Below are 20,292 nucleotides of genomic sequence, written 5' to 3'. Positions count from 1 at the left end.
TGCCAAAAGACTGGAGGAAACCAAATATCACTCCTAAACTTCTATGAAAAACTTCTACAATGAAATGACTGGCCTAGTGGATGCGGGGAAAGCAGTGACATTACCTACCCAGACTTCAGGAAGCTCTTTGACACTGTGTTCCATTAGATCATCACAGACAAGCTGTTGATATATGGACTGGACAAGAAGACAGTGGGGTGGACTGAAAATTGACTGGATGGCTGGGCCCAGAGAGTGGTGGTGAGTGGCCCGAAGTCTATCTGGTGGCCAATAACTAGCACTGTACCCCAGGGGTCAATACTGACTATAGTCCTGTTTAACACTTTCATTAATGATTTGTATAATGGGGTAGAGTTTACCCTCAGCAAATTTGCAGACAACACAAAACCAGAAGGAGTGGCTGATACAGTAGAGGGTCATGCTGCCATCCAGAAGGACCTCAACAGGATCATACAATCATAGAATAGTTTGGGTTGGAAGGGACCTTTAAAGGTCATCTAGTCCAACTCCCCCTGCAATGAAGGGACAACTTCAACTAGATCAGATTGTTTAAAACCCTGTCCAACCTGATCTTTCCAGGGATGGGGCATCTACAACCTCTCTGGGCAACCTGTTGCAATGTCTCATTACTCTCATCGTAAAAAAATTATTCCTTAAGTCTATCCTGAATCTACCCTCCTTTAGAAAGACCATTTCCCTTTAAAAGCATTATCCCTTGTCCTATTGCTTCAGGCCCTAATAAAAAGTCCATTCCCATTTTTTTTTATAAGCTCCCTTTAAGTATTGAAAGGCCACAATAAGATGTCCCCAGAGCCTTGTCTTCTCCAGGCTGAACAAGCCCGACTGTCTCAACCTGTCTTCATAGGAGAGGTGCTCCAGCCCTCTGATCATCCTCATGGCCCTCCTCCGGACTCGCTCCAACAGCTCCATGTCTCTCCTATAGTGGGGCCACTAGAGCTGGATGCAGTACTCCAGGTGGGGTCTCACCAGAGCGGAGTAGAGGGACAGAATCACCTCCCTTGACCTGCTGGTCACGCCTCTTTTGATGTAGCCCAGAATACTGTTGGCCTTCTGGGCTGCAAGCGCACATTGACAGGTCATGTCTGGCTTTTCATCTACCAGTACCCCCCAGGTCCTTCTCTGCAGGGCTGTTCTCAATCCCTTCATTCCCCAGCTTGTATTGATACCAGGGGTTGCCCCAACCCATATGAACTTGGACCTTCCTGAGGCTGAACATAAGCCAGCAAAGTGCCTTTGTCAAAAAAAAGGTTAATGGTATCCTGGGCTGCATTACTGTATTGTCAGTAGGTCAAGGGAGATGATCCTTTACCTCTGCTCAGCCCTAGTGATGCCACACCTGAAATACTGCATCCAGTTTTGGGCTCCCCAGTACAAAAGAGACATCGATGTACTGGAGAGAGTCCAGAAGAATGCCACCAAGGTGGTGGACTGAAGCATCTGTCCTATGAGAAAATGCTGAGAGAGCTGAGACTTTTTAGCCTAGAGAAGAGAAGGCTCATAGGCGATCTTATCGATGTCTCTAAAAATCTGAAGGGAGGGTACAAATAAGATGGAGCCAGGCTCCTTTTTCAGTGATGCCCAGTGCCAGAAACAGAAGCAATAGTCACAAACTGAAAGACAGGAGGTTGACTTTGAATATCAGGAAACAATTTTATACTGTGAGGGCACAGGTTGTCCACAGAGGTGGTGGAGTCTCCCTCCTTGGAGATATTCAAAAGTCCTGTACGACTGGCTCTAGGTGCTTTTACTTGAGCATGGGTGTCGGACAAGGCAACCTCCAGAGGTGTCTTCCAACTTCAACCATTCTGTGATTCTTTGATTCTGTGATATGGTTTGAGTGCCATGGTAATAACACTTCTGCTGCAACCCTAGACAAGGCAGAGCTAGAAGCTGAAATTAAAGTATTTTGGCTTCTGTGAAGAGTTTCTGGGAATTTCATAATATATGCTCTTCCTAATTCTTCTCAATGCATTAAAATGCTCTTATTTGTAAAAAGAAAGGGAATCCCACAAAAAAAACTATAGAAAAAGATGTAAAAAATATAAAATCCTCTGAATATCTGCCCCTGCACAGGAAATTCTGCTACTGTTGCTGTAAGGACACTGAGGGCAATAATTGGCCTTAATGGACCTGGCTGTCCTCACTTGGGTCCCTTGCTGACTTCCTGCCCATGGGCCCAGGAGCCCCATTTCAGTATAGGCCTTGGCAGACCTGTCTTGAACCATGCTTTAGTTATCCTTGTATCTGGTCCTGTCTCTTGCTGCACTGAGTGGACTTCCGGGGTAGATCCTGGCCCAATTCATGAAATCTCCTTGGTAGATAGCCAACACAATGTGTTACCATCCCAGCCTTTCTTTGCTGCTGTGGGACTGTGCCCCATCAGTGAGTCTGCTGCCCATGCCGAGGTCATTCCTGGCTCCTGGCTCACTCTCACTCATGGGGAAGTCCTGCTTCTCTGCTTCTGGACAGCTGAAGAGCCTATATGACTTCTCTACTTTCCCTGTTACTGCTGACACTCTCACTGTCTCTCAAGACAGATTTTTTTTTTCTAAAACCTTTCTATATCTTTGGATTTTTAACTAGTTTCCCCTTTAGAGAATAACTCATTTCTAAGGTATTGCCATGTCTGATTGACACTCTAGCCAAGCCCTCATGAAATTTAGAGTACTATCTTGCCTTCAGAGTAAACTCTCTCTTAGGTGATACTCTTTAAAGAGTTTTTGATCTCTTACAGCAGAGTTCTAAAATCTTACTGTTGACTTCTCCTTTTGCCTAGAATTAAAAATATAGCTGAAATATTAAGCATCTGGGTTTGTGGGTTTTTTTTTCCTCCATTAGTTACGAGCAGAACAGTAGAAAGGATAAGGAAGTTGAATGCATGTGACATAAAAAAATTTATACATGATTCATCTGTGTAACCCAGTCTACTTTTTAACATGAAAGAAATCTAAGTGCAAAGCAAGTACTGATAAGAAAACCCAGACTCTAAGGCTATAAAAAAGTGCAACGTGAGGCATGTAAAGCCTGAAAAGCTTCTGAACATGTTCAGTATTCATTGTATTCAATAGTAACAAAATGCAGCTAAATGCAGAGTCACACCTTATCATGGAATTTTTTTTTTTTTTTAGTTCCTGCTTTTTCAGAGTATAAGTTCTTAGCCCAAGACTAACTTTCATAAGTAGTGAGCAAGACATGAAACTATGAAAAGCCAAGATTTCAAGAAGATTGCGGCCATAACTGTTTCTAGACAATATCGATATAAGGTACTATACCTAAACTGGGAATGTTTTGGAACATAGTAGGAGCATGAATTATCCCTGAATCATAATCTCTTCATACACAAATCTACAAATGAAGGCCCATTAAATATAAATAAGCCAAGAATACTTAATATCCCAGTCTGAGCAATTCATTTTCTGAATCCCTCAGTCAGAACACTATTCCTTTACTACCTGAGCTTGATTTCTTGAACACGTCATAGGACCACTGGATTCCCCACAAGCTCTTCCTAGAGACCAGTAGCTTTCTTCTAAATTTTTAAATACTTAATCTGTAATACTACTAATTTCATGCACAGATGAAGAAGCAGCAACAAAAATGTCAAGAGGTTGTCAATAATACAAGAGACACTTAAAATCAGGTGGTTAGAGAATTGGACCTTGCCAAATTTATAACAACAGGGTGTTTAATATTTCAATAGTAGAAACTGTTGGTTTGCCAGTTATTGATGGTGTTTGCGCCGCTCAGAAGAACAATTGCATTACCTTGTTCTTTAAGTGATCAATAGGTTAACAAAAACATAAAATTTCCTTTAGCGACTTCTCATAAAGTGCTTCTGGCCATACAAGATACTACTTCTGACACTATGTGTTTTGCATATGTTAATAAATGATGTTAACAGTAATAAGCAGCAGCTTAATATCAATCATGGCCAATTGCTACAGTGTTGCTTCTTTGCCACAGCTGTCAGTAGAATGAGAACACTGGAGCAGAATTCAACTCCCCAGTATCATATAGAAAAGCAGCTCTTTCCTGTACTTCTAGATTCTGATCCAGTAATTACCTCTGCAAGGAACTACATCCATCAATTACATCCGTTAGATTACACGTAACTTGGCAATGCTTGTGGTTTATACCCACTATAATTCAGTTGTAGAATTCAGCCCACAGTGAGCTCAGACTGTGCATCCTTTTATTAACCTTGGAAATCTAAGACTATCCTTGATCATCCAATAACATCAGGGTATTATACCTACTTTTGTATACACATGTCAAAGCACAGGCTTAGCCTGTGCTGACAGATTGTGTGAAAAAGTGTGCAGAGTTTAATACTTCCAAAATTATCTCTTACCAGAGCCAAACGTAGTTTTTGACTTCTTAAAATAAATCAATATTTAAATTAAAATGTAGAAACAAAAGTTGCTAGGATAATAACCATGGAATTTAGGAAATCATACTCTTCATGGGTAATGCAAGTATAATTTTTTTTATAAACAGTGAAACCTCTTGTTACTTTCTACCTCTTTTATCTTTTGTACTATGGTATGAAAATTTAAATGAATGGAGATGTGAATAAATAGAAGGTTATAATCTGATTATGAGACATCTAAGAGCAGGACAGTAAATAAATGAGTTTAACACCTGTTAATACATCCTTTCCTTAAAACCCTTTGTTACCTGGGAAAAGAGAAATAAGGCTGTATTGCTATCTATACTGACTGCTATATTGAACCAATCATTAAAGCTGTTGTACTGTTATTACTGTTTTTTTAAACAATCATTAAATGGCTCAATAGAGTATTTTTTTCATGCATTAAAGACAAGCAAAGTTAACTTTGGGTAACACAGCTGGATTTACAGTCATGATACCAAAACTCAAAACCCTACAACAGAGTTTCAGGACTGTCAAGGAGAGTAGGTGTATAATTCAGTTTATTAGTTTTTTCTTGGTTGTTAAGATATTTAATGGTTTGAACATCATTTGACACCAACTGTAATCACATAGTTTTGTTTTAATGTTTGCAACAAAGCTAGATTGCTGTGTCCCTTGTGTCAAGATGGCACTGAGAACCTTCCCATAAGCTGTGCCTTAAGATGGGTGAAGACCCATGCTCTGAATGCTGCTCAGCCTCTCATCAGCTCTAAAACTCCAGTGTCAGAAACTCAACTACCACAGATCGATCTAATTCACTTGCAGCAGTAGAAGATTGAATTTGCAGTATGCTTTCACTAGGATTGGACTAAGTGGATAAAAACTACTTAATGTTATCTATAAATGTACCTGCTTTATTTCAATTTTTGATGTACATACTTGTGGGTTGGGTTTTTGATTTTGAGGGGTTTTGGGGGGGTTTGGTTTTTTTTTTGGTTGGTGGGTTGGTTGGTTTGGGTTTTTTTCAATTTAATTTCATTACTATGTCTTTACCATGAACTTTTCTAGCAAGTTAGTCTGTTTACTCTCCTTGGTCTTTTTGCTTAATTTGCTTGCACTTTTGAGATTAAATGACATGGGCTATTACAGAGCACAAGTTACACAAGCATACAAACAACACAAATGGATAAACGCAGTGAATAAACAGAAATCTTTTAAGAGATGCTTTAATTTGCACCACATCATAAACTAAGAATAGGGATGCAAAAGTTAGTTTAAAATTTGATTGGTGAGACTAAGGGTTATAATTAAAGTGTTTTTTCATGGTTGTCCTAGAGAAGAAATTTTACTAAGATGTTTTTTACTATTTTAGGTGTAAAGACACATTGTAGCATGAACATCACTTGAAAGCAAACCTGTTAGTGAGCTGCAAAAATAAAGATTATGTAATCCGAATTTTATAACTTTAAATTTATAAGCACAATAGACAAGTATGGCAACTTGGGTATTCAGCCCACTAATGTACACTTCTGAACTGTTAATATGCAAACTGTATCATGGCACTCTCAGCATTTTAAGCAAGAGGATACCTGTGATCTACTATAGAACAGAAGGACAAATTCTGTGATGCCTTATATCCTTTGAAATGGTGATGAATTAAGCACACTAATTAATAATATTGTGTCCGTCTTTGGTGCCTCTGCTCTGCTTTGCTCAGTCCTGAGCCGAAGGTGCTTTTATTTTCAGAAGCTGCTGCCATAAGTTAGACAAATGCTTCCACAAAGTACCCTTTATTTTTGTGTGGGGTCATCCTTAGTATTCTATCTCCCATTCCCTCTTTTAATAGCTCTTACCTTATTAACAGCTATTATAAGCAACTTGTAGAATGTGACAGGAGCACCCATTAAGACTGATTTTTGCAAAGATGATTTCCATTCTTCCTTTTACTTTAATTCTTTTCAGAATGATGTCTAGTATCTTCAATATTTTGTGTCAGATACATAAAGTGTTAAGGAGCCCGAGTGTTAGCACGCAACTTCTCTATACAGAAATCACATCCATGTAAAAAAGCAAATAATAGAACCAATCAATCAGAATCATAGAAATCTTAAGCCAGCCTAATGACAACACTCTATAGTGAAAAAGAAGTATCTAATAAAAAAGTTGCACTCTGTATCATTGAGATTCTGGGGGTTTGCAAAGTTTAATATGCATCTAAATTAATAGACATGCACCTTCAACCAAACCCTGTGGTCTGATTACCTTTGGAATTTGGAAAAATGCAGATTTCAGACTATGTTTGGATCCTAATGGTCCAGCTGTGCTAATTAAAAATGCTGAATTATTTGTCCAAATTTCTCTCCTTTTTAAGAGTTCAAAGAATGGAGAGGCATATATTTCTTTTTTAGCCACTTTTCACTGATGTGTGCCGTGTTTCTCAAAAGCTTGCCCTGCCATCTGCCCTGAAGCCGAGGACATTATCAATTGTAATTCTTAAAGGATTTACTATGATGACATCGTCCCCATGACCGCCCTTATGGAAAACATAAAGTTCCCTAAGATAAATCAGACTTATAGAAAGTTATACACTCATCCTGGTAATCCTGTTTTGGCCAAATAGAGTTCTTCACATAATTCACTTCTGAAGTAGTTGTGCAAGCGTGAATGAAATGCAGGTTTTGAGGACTCTAAAGCAAAATGCAGCTCTGACCTTATGCATCTTTGCCTCCGGGAGTGGCAGTGCCTTAGAGTTAGGATCTGTGTTATCATTTCCCTTTTCTTTACACTTTTTTTCTTCCCCAAAATCTTAACAAAATAACTCTCATACTGACAAGCTATCCAAGATGATCATTTGTTTTGGAGCTAATTTATAGGGGAAGAATAACATTGATAGGTTGTTATTTCTCCATAGCGTAGGAGTTAATTTGTTATTAGTACAATGCAGTGACAGATCCTGTTTAACTGGAGCGTAAATGCAGGATTTTAAAGAACTAAAGCATCAGTAAGTGCCATCCTTATTCAAAGACATTAATTTGCCGGAGTAATTCTTGCGGTATATAAGCAATCATTCATCAAATGAAATGTTTTGGCCTAAGAACAATGTGATTTACAAATGTGCTTATAATACAGTATTTAAATGGGCAAAGAAAAATTAAGCCAATAGGAGGCTAATTAAGTTGAGACTATTAGAAAGAGGTTTCAAAATGTGCTCAGTAAGTATCTGAGAGAGAACATGAGGAGATTATATTAAAGGATATTTTTGTCCTTCTGCAACATCATCAAGTATCAGATTGTTAACTGATAGAACAACCCAGCCACTCTGTTTTATGACTTCATATGACAGGTGGATCAGTTGCTTGAAGAAGTGGAAAGCCATATTTGAAAAAAATGTCATAACCTACGTGAAAACAATATCATAACCTGTTTAAAAGTATCATGTAAACTCTTTATCATTCAGCTCAGTCCTAGCTAGACTGAAGACAGAAATTTTTACAAAGGCACTTCTTTACTTAGAAATTACTTGCAAAAGCCAAGACAAACCAGAAATAACATACCAGTAGACTTTTATCCCCAAACTTTATTCAAGAGCATCTGAAAAAATAACACACTGCAAACACCACCACAATTTGTTCTCTCTGTTAGTCTGCTCTTTAATATCTACAAGCAGCACCAAAGTGATTGCCCATGAATCACAGACTAGTGAACACAGCGTAAAAGCTTCCTAAAAGTGAAAAGAGTGCATTAGTCTATGTTTTTCTCCTACATTTTTTTTCTCTCTCTCTCTTTTTTTTTTTTTTCCCTGGAAAGAATTAATTAGCAAACTCTGCTTTCATAGAAGAACTCAAATCCCCAGTGATGGGTCAGTGTTTTGAGTCTTGCATAATTAAGTCCACTGTGAGGACTGACTGTGAGGGTTCCAGATGTAATTTCTCTGTTTGGTTTAGGTAATCTGAAAAATTTTGATGTTTTATATGAAGGCGAAAAAGGGCAAGGTGGATGGATGTTCTGTGTTCTTTTAATACACAGGTACTAGACCTGCCTCTTGTTCTTAGGAATTTAGATGAGAGCCACTGAGAATATAGTCTTACAGAAGTCTGAAATTAGTAAATAGTAAAAAAGGGAAATGTTTAATTTATCAAATTAATATATGTATGTAAAAAAAAGAAGGAATTTTCTTGCTGTTTTGCTAAATGCCATTGAATCCCAAAGTACTGACAACCGCAAAGGAAAACATTATCTTTGTCTAAGATTCACACTGTAGGTCAAAAATATGTCACTATGGTTCTTTTCTTGTTAAGAAAAAAAATAAAAAAAAAAAAAAAAGCCTGGGACTTACAGTTCTCACATAGCTAAGATTAAACAACAGAGAATCAACACCATCTTATATAAAGAATACATAAATAAATAAGCCACTGGGCCTTCTTTACAAAACATACAGAATCAGTAAAGGGCTCAAGCAAAGGAATATTTCCCCTTTGAAGTTCATCTTTAATGTATCCACTTTTCCAAACTTGTGTATCCCTATTGTATTTAACTATTTGATCTTGAAAAAAAAGAAGTTTCTATTCATCACATAAATATTAGTCATGCCACAGAATGCTTGACTAGAAGTTGCTTGGATACTACACTAAGTAGTGCAGTATCCTAAGCTACTTACTTAAACTAAAATGAATTTTGATCCTCGTAAACTGTCAATAAGAATGCGGTTTTCTCCAGAATATTCATTGCATAGTGACTTCAATCAATATCAACAGTATTTAGCCAGTACAGGCTTTGTGACTAATTGCTTGCTAGTTTTTGTTAATTACAGTGCAGTTTTTAGTAGCAGATAGTTCAGAAAAGATGTTAAGACTTCATGTCACAGCATAACAGAGGTTACGGATGACCAAGTTGCATACTTGTAAGGGGTAAATTAGCCAAGACATCAGATGAGGCTAACTTAATTCCACTCATTTCCATACTAATTAATCCACAGCTATTGTGATCTTCTGTACATAGTACTGAACATGTAGAAAATGCATGTATACCTTACTACTGAGTACGTTTCCTAAAGAGATAAACCAAAGCCTTACAGGGTATTTTGGTACTAATAATTCATTTGAAACTCTAAAGTTCATTCTGCTCTTGTAGTGTATACCACCATGATGTCAAACATTAACCAGTTGACAACAAATATTTCTTGTGTTTCCTGGTTAGTTAATTTTGTTCTTTCACTTGAATTGTGTTATTTTTCTCTGTTTTGCAGAATTAAAACCTGGCATGATATTAATGACCTCTCTTTTATTTGCTAGCTATGGTGAATTTTCATTCACTTCTAGCAGCTATGAGTTTGTCTGATCATATGTGCTAATAAGACTTGTGTATGTTTATACATGTAAATAGGTTTTAGTTTACTGGTAACATAGGAGCACACATTGTTAGATGCACGGTTAATTTTGCCAATGAACCAAGGAAAGCTCTAGAAAATAATAAAAATCTGTGACAGAACATAGCGTGCAAATATGCATGAAAGTATGATGGACAATTTGATTCACCTGGACTGTGTAAGAAAATCTCAAATGGAATAGTTAATAGATGACACATTATGTACGGCAGATCCAGCACAATCAATTTTTAATCAAAACTATGGCCTATATGGTTGTAATCAAAACCCTATTCATCACTGAATAATTTTAATAGAGCTAAAACAAATGTAGTCATTAAGGGACATTTCAAATCTTCTTAAAATTGCTTGACTCAAAGGTAGCTAATTGAACTCATTCATAGAGTTATTTTCAGATTTAGTCTTTGCTTTTAATCTGCTACTGTGAAATTTTTGTTAGTTGTGTTTTTCTTCACGACCAGTATCAATCCTCTCTAACTCATATAACCTTGTAATGCCTTTGAAGACTTCCTCCGCATCTTCTACATTAAACTAGATTAATGTGACTGTTAAATCATAGAATGATAGAATGGTTTGGGTTGAAAAGGACCCTAACAATCACCTAGTTCATCTTTGCAATCCAGAACTTCTTTTAACATTAAAAATTTGTTTTCTGGTTTTTGGGGTTTTTTGGGGGTTTTTTTTGTTTTTTTTTTTTTTTTTTTTTTATATTGAGGAAAAGTCAATTTCATCAGAAATTCAAGTCAGAAATTTCAGTCAAGTGGTACAGACAGTAAGAGGTTAAGAAACACTGCTTCGTACTGTCCCACTAGGACTTGGGTTGGTACACCTTACATCATAGAGAGAGTAGTAGATCTGGAACCTACACAACTAGTATTAGAAAGAAACAATATTTAAAACATCAAGCATGGAAACATTCACTTTCTATTTAATGAACAAGAATACCTGTTAATACATTGCTGTAGAGTGTAAATCTAATGTGAATTTTCTGATAGTATTTTCTGTACTCTGATGAGGTCAACACAGAAATTTTTTTGACTGCAAAAGGATCGTACATTATAGTGGTCTCTCTGGAGCAATTGAAGTTGATGCTTGCACCCACAAACTGCCTCAGTGGAGAGGCTGAGAATTCAAAGTGTCCTTAGGAAATAACCACAATGTTTGCCACGGAAAACACAGAGCAAAACTTAGCCATCTGGGCAGGGCTGTGGTGGGAATCTTACACACTCAATTTTCCTGCTGCTCTTGATTGGTAGGTAAACAAAGAAGTATATATAATCTCCAGGTCAGCCAAATGACACCTTTCATATAAAAAAAATATTTTTTGTGAATACCATAAGTTAATGTTTTCAACTAATATATCTAATGTAAGCAATGTCAGCTTGGAATTATTATTAATTAAGAAATACAAGAATTTTAAATGCTCAGTTTCAATTAAACATACACCATAACTTATAAACACCATAATGCTAGCAATTATTCCAGTTTTCTTTACAAAACATACAGAATCAGTGACGGGGTCAAGCAAAGAAATTATGAAGAAAGAGCAAAACATTTTCATGCGTCTATTTTATTGTTCTCAGATGCAACAGAGTAAAAAACCATTTTGTCAATACTGTGTTGACATAGGATTCCCCATAAAATCTTGGAATGCAGTTACAGGTTTAGTAAAAGTGAAAAATGTAACTGCACAGATGAACCTTAATAAATCATATTATATGTTATATGCTGAGATGAGCTAATAGATTTCTACATGTTTTGTGACCCATTAAAATAAACTGAATTTTTTGTTGCCACTGCATCTTTTGAGTGAGGTTTCAGTATATTTTTTTTACAAGAAATGTCATCTTCAAATTTTCTTGCTCATCCAGTTTACTTTCAAGATATTTACTCATACAATATTATCAGACCCAGTCTAAAGATATTTTCTCATTTATTTCAGCAAAATTTTAACTGACTGCATTATTGCTTTACATTTTATACATTTTTCACTAGAATTTTTTCTTAAAGAAGGATTTTAAGGGTTTTCCTTTATCATGTTGTTGCACTCCTTGTTGACAACTTAAATTGAAATTAGGGACTTCTGTTTACATAGAAAATTTGTATCATGGAGGTATAGAGTGATCCATTTTTTTACAAAAATCTATATGTACAAAGTCACAATTCTTTGACCATTATTAAAAATCTATTGTATACTGAGTTCAGCAGAAATCTTGCCCAATACAAATATAAGTAAAGATTGTAGTTGTTGGTACAAAAACCTAGTCTTACGTTAGTGTGAAAGAAAAGGCCACAGCTCATCTTTCTAAAGCCATTCCATGTTAAACTTCACATAACCCAGTGACTCTCCTTATATCTCAGACCATTTTAAACATGAGAATGCAACAGGAAAATGCTGTCATTTCTGAAAGAGTTTTTTTTCAGAAATACCTGCCAATTTTTCCTGTCTACAGACAAAACATCATATTATAAAGGAAAGGGCATTGACCGGGCAGACAGGAGGCCTGGGGTGTACCGTCACCCTGTCAGTTACTTGATGTAGGAGCCTGAGATGACATCTGCCACCCTCTTCCCTCTCCCATACCGGTTTGTATTGTCTATTGAAGTCACTTGGCTTTTTAGGGTGGGTAAAGGGTGAAAACTAATTACATAACTTCAAACCAGGCAATCTGAAATCAGAGAGATTGATGACAGACAGACTGTCACATTTAAATTTATGTGAATCCTTGCATGTTAAGTCCAAAAGGGCTATGGGCTTCACCACTGGGTCTTACCAGTCTAAGTATCCCGCTTCCCCGTGCAGGACAGATGCCTGCACTGCCCTGATCTTTCTGTACAGCACTTCCTCTTACAGGGAGTTACTGATCTCAGCTCACACCTTTAAGAACTCTTTAATGCCAAAAAATAGTACTTAAAGATGCTAAAGTACTATACAATTGGGTAAAAGAACATGACATATTCTAGGGTGATATTAATTAATGACATAAAAGACCTTTTTTCTTCTAGCTGTGAATAAATGCTGTGAGGAAATGCTGGGCGTAAGGGACACAATGGATGGCATGTAAAAATGTCAAAGTGAATAGTTATATCATATAGGTTCAATAAAGGAAATATTTTTCCTCCCGTCTCTTGTGTATACCTGATTTTCATTTCTAGACAAAATGAAAGTACAAGTTCCCCCATTAGTTCTTTATATAACTTGTGTACGCATAGCTTCCTGATTCCATACAATATTTATATTTCGGTTATATGGCATAGCAAATTGACCGTGTTCAGTTTCATGTGTTTTAACAGTAAAGTGTTTACTGTTCATATTCAACTTTTTTTTCTCAATATGAGTTTATTTGTGTTTTAGCAAGATAGCATAAAATGGACATATTTTTCTCATGCAAGATGACCTGTAAGTTTACATCTTTGAATTTATGACCTGCAAAGCATAGAAATCACATAGCTGTGACCTCTTCCAGAGACTTATTTGAAATGTGGACACTATGTTCCCTTATGAACACTTTACATCATTGTTCATTACTGCTAACATCCTTTTTACTGAACAAGGTCTCTTCTTCCTAGCTGTTTATTGAAGCCCTTTACAATGCCTCCATAGGTAATTTATCAAACTTAACATTATCAGAGCTTGGGAATAAGCAATTGACACATATATGATATTACAAAGTTTCAATTTATCATCTACTTAAAAATAGTCTGGTCACAAGTAGCTGCAATATAATTATCAAATATAGAGCTTGCAACTCAGAAGTCTGTAACTCAGGCTAAAATTCCGACAAGTTACATCTATCAGTCATCTATCTAGCCTAAATCAAAATATTTAAGCCCATCACCATTTACTTTTCTCCTAGTATTTCATGTTTACACTTCTTTCACTTGTACTTTTCTTACTAGGAGTTCAAGCCTATGAGTTGGTCCTGAAATTAATAACCTATTTGAAATAATTGGTAGAATAGCCATGACTTTGGATAGAAGTTCAGAAAAGTATGCAATGCAGGAGGAAGTTGTTTCTGAAAAAGAGGTTAATTCAAAACTGGAATTTGAACAAGCAGGATGAATGTTGCAATTCCAATTGAATCCCTATCAGTGATTATATTTTTCATGTATACAAAAAATATTCATATCATTCAATATTTGGCACAGTAATGAGAACACACCACATGAAACTTGTAGTAGCTCCAAGACTTCTTCATGATACACCAGGTCACCAGCATATAGTCCAATATATTGCCCAGCAAGCAGTGGCAACAATATCCAATTGACGTATGCTGTAAAATCACCAAAGGAAGTTGTTACCAATATTTGCGAAATGATTTATACACACTGCCTCAGGTTTAGTGCACAACATTTTTGTGCTGAAAAAACTTTTTGAGGAGGCATCTAATGATGAGCTGTGCACATGGAAGGCTGAAAGCAAATAGCTTAAGAACATGAATATTGACATGATAACTGTTGTCTTTATGGTTATGGCCAACTGCATTGCACTTAACACCTGCAAACCTATGGCTAGTGATCTTGTATGACAGGCTACAGGACATGTTGCTGACTGGACCTGCGGCTCTGACAGCCTGAGTCACAGAACTAAAGGCTAGTTAGTGCCAGAGCAAACATTTACTTATTCCTCATCTGGAAGCCTGACTGGTAGAGAGTCAGAAAACACCTTATTCTCCCTTATTCGTTGTCTTTCTTCATGCATTCTGTGTCAATGTGTGTATGTGCAATTCCCAAAGTTATAAAGAATTGATAATGTGAATTAATTGTGCTATAAAAATAAAAATAATAAGCACATCTGAGACTTTAAAAAAATGCTCCTACTAATGCCAATGGAAGTGGCATTGAATAGCTAACCTACATCCCGTACATATATTTCAGTAAAAACCTGGCATATACTGCTAGCAATCCTAAGCAAAGAGATGAATGTGGTTAAGATCAGTTATTATATTAATGCGTGGGATTGTGAGAACCTGCACTGTTATTAGAATTCAAGAATGCTCTACAATGTGACTGCCCATGCATTTGGTAAATACCAAATCCATTTAACATGTTCTGCTATCTATACAGAACATCTATCAAGACTATCAGACTCTGAGTTATCGTTGGCTGAACATTTGTCAATAGGTAGCCTTAAGATAAAGGTAGGCACACTACTTTATGAATGACATATCACATCTGGTTAGGCAAATGAAGAAGCCTTCCCAGCACACCGTTGCTAGCTGCATTCAATCTACAGCTCAAGCTGCAGCAGGGCTGGTTTAGTATGCTGTAAAACTTTCTGGCTCTGTGTTAGATAAAATTCCCTTTTTCCCAGCATTATTAGAATCCATATCTACACTTCCTCCAACCCGCTGCACCGTAAGGAATGAGATGAAGAGGCAGCTGCCTAAACCAGACTGCTCCTGTTTAACCTCCTGCTTCCCGAATGCTTCCATGTCTCAAGAGGGTTTCCCTACCTAACATTTTCTTTCCTCACGTTGAACTGCTGGCCCTTCCATATGAAAATTAACCCTTACATTGGGATAGTACAAGGGAAAAAAATCAGGAACATTCACCTTTGTTTGGGTTTCTCTTGTTAGGGTACAATGCAATTCTACAGACAGGTTTCAATATATAAATTCTTTAAAATATATGGCATCTAATCTGTTTGAAGGCCTTTTGAACACAAGTCTTATTTAACTGCACCTAGAAATACAAGGTTAAAATGTTGTGTTGCACATGTCAATTAAGATCAATTTACATTTGCATAAAATACAGCATTATTAATTTCTTCCCATTGAGATACAGTGAGCCAGATGACTTAAATAGGGAAAAAAAAAAAAAAAAAAAAAGAGTTCTGGTGGGCAGGTGTGAACATGAGCAGTCAAGAAAAACAAACAAACAAACAAACATCACAAGGTTTTGGTTTGGTTTGGTTTGGTTTGGTTTGGTTGGGTTTTTTGTAGCTGCCCTTGTTAGCACCTGCTAAGTGAGACTCCAGAGAGCAAATGATTTCCCCATCCCTGGAGCTGAACCCTGCCAGTCAGAATAGAAGCTCACTGGTTTAGACATGAGGAAATGATTTTGTTAACCGTTCTGGTGTTGCAAAAGATGTAAATGATTTTTTTTAATGAAAGGAAAAAGCCCAAAACTACTACATGAGACTTTCTGATAAAATTTAAACTCTCATATCTTGACATTGATAGCTTGTGATAAATCTCAGATTCCTGGGAGCATGATATTCCTTTTATCTTTCACATGGATGCATATGTGTGTATTTGTGAATAAAGAGTTAAACTTTTCCCTTTAGCAGAAAAATAGTCTATTTTTTTAATGTCTCCACACATCTGTTATTCCTCTGGGGAAGAAGAACCTAAATAAATGAATCTATTGCTGCCTGAGCATTAAAATCAATAGGTTTCCGTAGTTATAAGAAGAAACAGGCCTTTGTTAAATATTATCATGTGAATTTATCAAGCAAATTTAATATAAACTGCATTTTTATGTATTAATTATTAAGAAAAAAAAAATTATTTCTCCTTTTGAAATTCCCCAATAAACATAACAGGCATTCACTCCATTTCAGATCACACTTTGTGCAGAAATTAGCCATTTGAGTGATGTTTTGAAAGGTCTGAAATTTGTTACACTGCAATGATAATAAAAAAAAAAGCTGTTAAAGCTGGAATACAGTATGCTGAAATCTTCAGTGAAACATGTTTCTTTCTTCCTCATCCTCTCCAAACACTGATTTGTTTTTTTCCATCTTTTTTTTAACTCTGACTTAATACTGAGCTGTCTGAAAGTGTCATTGGGCATATACTAACACAAAACAAGTGTGCAATTTTTGTTTCCATTTAAAAATGCCTTCTTAAAAATGAATTTATGGACTCTGTAGCTTATCAGATACAAAATTAATCAAATAAAGTAATATTAAAGGCAAGCACTGACCAAAAAATAAGTGTCCTTCTATGCTTGCCTGAGAGGTAAGTTAATGGACTCTAGGGGAGCGGGACAGCAGAAAAATCATATGATTGCTGTAATTCTCTTAGCTTTGTCTATATTATGTTTAGTAAAGCACAATAAAAACCTACATTGGAAAGAAAAATTCAGCCTAAAGTGTGCCATTCTATTTTCTGTTTCATAGTCAGATTTTCAACTGGGCTGATTTTTTTATGCTCATAGTAGATGCTCACCATTTCTTTTTAGTCTTCCACCCTTCATCATTTAATGAGAATTTCGGATAGATGACGTGAGAAAGAACAAGCCTGGAGAGCAATTAGTGAGTTCCAAACCAAAAATCATACCGGTTTCTGAACTTTTCTGCTATTTTGTCTGTGTTAAAGGAGAAGATTGTTTTGGTTCCTGAGACAAAATGAAGAAATTTGTCTATATACAAGCTATGAATTCCAGTTTTGGACCAATCTGATTTTTCTTTGGGATTCAGTTCAAAGCTAAGTCAACATGTTTTAGCAGTCTATTTATAGATGCCACATGTGAGCTGCTTTTCTAAGCTCTCAATGTAGTCAGTGATGATTAGCCATTACAGGTAGAAGAGCCTAGTTGGCAAATGAGTTTACCAGGCACTAAGTGTGGGAATCATCTGGTTCAGAGTTGCCTAGTACCGTCTGAAGCATGCAAAGATATCAAAGATAAGTGTTTGGGACTAGAAGGTGTGATCTATGAGAGACCTGAACCCTAAGGCAAAGCAGCTGGAGGCTGCTGGTTATCCATTTCAAATGGCACTAGATATGTACATTTAGGCATATTAGTCCCATCCTCAGTACCTCATTTAAGGTGGCCTGGACTACCCTCTAGAATCCATTGGCAGTACAAGCCAGAAAATAAATTTGGTTGTCTTCACATAAACATTTATTGCCGCTTAAGACAGACTTGCTTGGCTGCAACTGCCACTTTGGAAGGGCACTGGTCTTCCCTAGGTTTTGTGCCATATCTCTTTGCCCCATGAAGTCTTTGATAATTTAGAACCTCTTTTGACTGTATTTTATTACCTGCTGCATGCCTTATATACCAGGAAACAAAGGAAAGGTATCTATAAAACTATATTAGTAAAAGTATTTCAGAAGGGCTATTAACTACTGAATAAATCTGGAACAGTCAGACTTGGGATACACTTGTGGGGTGATGGAAGTGGAGGGAGGCTGCATATCAACTTGATTTCTTTGATTTGTAAATTCTTCATAGAGGACTAGAGCAGGTGAATGAAACATTCTCAAAACGGCAGATCAAAGCAATTTCTTGGACTGTTACTGCTAAACTTAAAAACACAGGCCTCTAGAGAAAGCACAAAGGTCTTGGCGGGAGGGCGGGGGGGAAAAATGCATATTTGGTATCTACAGGTCTGCGTGACCATTGCTGAGGAAATGAGAAAACAGCAATACGTGATTGAGAAAGATAGAAACTAGAGGTCCAGAAACTACTTGCAGGAGAAAAGACCTTCTAAGAAGGTTCAGGTGATAGTGTTTGCAACAGTTACATGCTGTGTGCACGTGTATCTTGGGCTACACATAGGATATTATATAGATCTGTGAGTCTCGTTCATTAACTGAAGTGAAAAAAAGAAAAAGGTACCTAAAAATCCTTGACAGACCTCTTTACTTATTTGCTTTTCATCCCCAATAAGCCTGGAATACCCACAAAATTCAACATAGTTAAAAGGTGGAAAGGTGAAGTAGGCATCAGCACCCATTCTGTGGGATGATATCACCTGGTCCACATAATCATATTTCTGTGCTGAGATAACAAAATCATATGTGCTGTGAATATGCCAGGGAACCTCCCACACCAAAGGAAGTACAGGAACAAGTGTGTAGAGCAGCCAAGGAGCGTCCAGCTGAGCAGAAGGGTGGTCTAACAGGGTTGTGCTATAACTACAATAGTTCTGCAAGGTCTCTTTTAGTGTCTAAATGGAGAATTGTTTAATTTGACTCATTCCCCCCCTCCTTAGCATAATTTCCTTTGTTGTTTGAAACTTTTATAGATATAATCTTTATAGATAAAATCCATCCAATCTGAAGTGAGCTTTTTCTGAGGAAATAGGATTGGATTTCTTTGCCTGAATTTCAGTGTGGAGTCTACCAAGGACATATTATTTTTTACGAATAGTGTATAAAAATATGTTAGCTTGAAGATTGTGGTGTGTTTTTTTGTATGAAATATTACAGTTTTAATTGTTCTGGACCGTGACTTACCTGTGCAGAAATCAGGTAGTGACTGTAATTCTGCTACTGAATATTAGTGGACAATATGGTAAAAACCCTGTTGAAAGGCTGCTGCCAATTCATTTGCTGAAAAAATGGGAAGGGTGACCAATTTAGAGCTTGGGGGGGCGGGGCAGGGTGCCTCTGAAGGTGACAAAATAACAGTTTGTGAACTTCAGCAGGGAATTTTCAGTCATGAGTACAATGAGACAAATTCAGACATAGCTTGAGTGTGTAGTTGCTTTTCCACCCTCTCTCCTGTAAATACAAGATTCAGGATCTAGTGTTTCTGAATAAACCTACAGGCAAAGCCTGAAGCCCACATGGGATAATAACATGTATGCTGTTCTGTGTTTTTTACCCTTTCTTTCTCTCTTTGTTTTGTTTGTTTGTTTTTTGTTTTGTTTTGTTTTGTTTTGTTTTGGGGGGGGGGTTGTGGTTTATTTTGATTGAGGTTTTTGGGTTTTTGGGTTTTTGTTGGGTGTTTTTTTTTGTTTTGTGATTGGTTTTGTTTGTTTTTTAAAATAACTTGTTTCAATAGATTGTTCTCTTTCACAGACTTTTTGCAGACTCCTGAAACTGCAACTCCAAGAGATGAAAGAGTCTGGTTCATGCCAAGAGCAGAGGCACAGCTGATAAGCTGGTACCATGCAAGTGGCTTGGGGATACAGAGCATGAGGGTGAACTGAAAAGCTTCACTCAACTTTGGGGACAAAATATGTCACTTAGAAAGGATTCCCACAGCATCCCATTGCCATCCCAATGAATGAGATGATAGGCTGGTGAAAGACACAGATCAAAGAGAAAACAGAGATCAAATAGCAGGTGCTTGCAAATGAGAAGTCTATGCACTGCTGATGCCTTGAAATCAAAGGGTGATAGGTTTTGAAGTCAAGTAAGAAAAAAACCCACTTTCTTTATGAAAAGGTGACTGACTGCTGATGCTATGATGCCTGGAACAGACACTGACACAGTGATACTGGGATACTCGATCCATCCGTCAATGGATCATGTCTCCCTTACTGGAGAGAAAAGCACCTGTCCCATGCCCACCCCAGACACACTGACCATGGCTGCAGGCCCAACCCTTTCTTCAGAGTCAGACCAGAGAGTTTGGTTCCCTGTTCTACTACAGCTGCTGCGAGCAAGTGCAGGCTCCCTACAAGCACCCCCATGCACTGGTCTCACAGCATTTCCATACCTCAGCATCCCTTTCCCCTTTCTTGGCCTTCCTTTTCACCAGTCTAGTATCTCCCGTTCTCCTTCCAGTTTCCGCCCAGGTGCACAACTCAACCCATAACTTCTTTCACAACTGC

Source organism: Balearica regulorum, chromosome 1, assembly GCF_011004875.1.
Source record: "Balearica regulorum gibbericeps isolate bBalReg1 chromosome 1, bBalReg1.pri, whole genome shotgun sequence".
Lineage (NCBI taxonomy): Eukaryota > Metazoa > Chordata > Aves > Gruiformes > Gruidae > Balearica > Balearica regulorum.
This window is presented reverse-complemented; position numbering follows the sequence as displayed.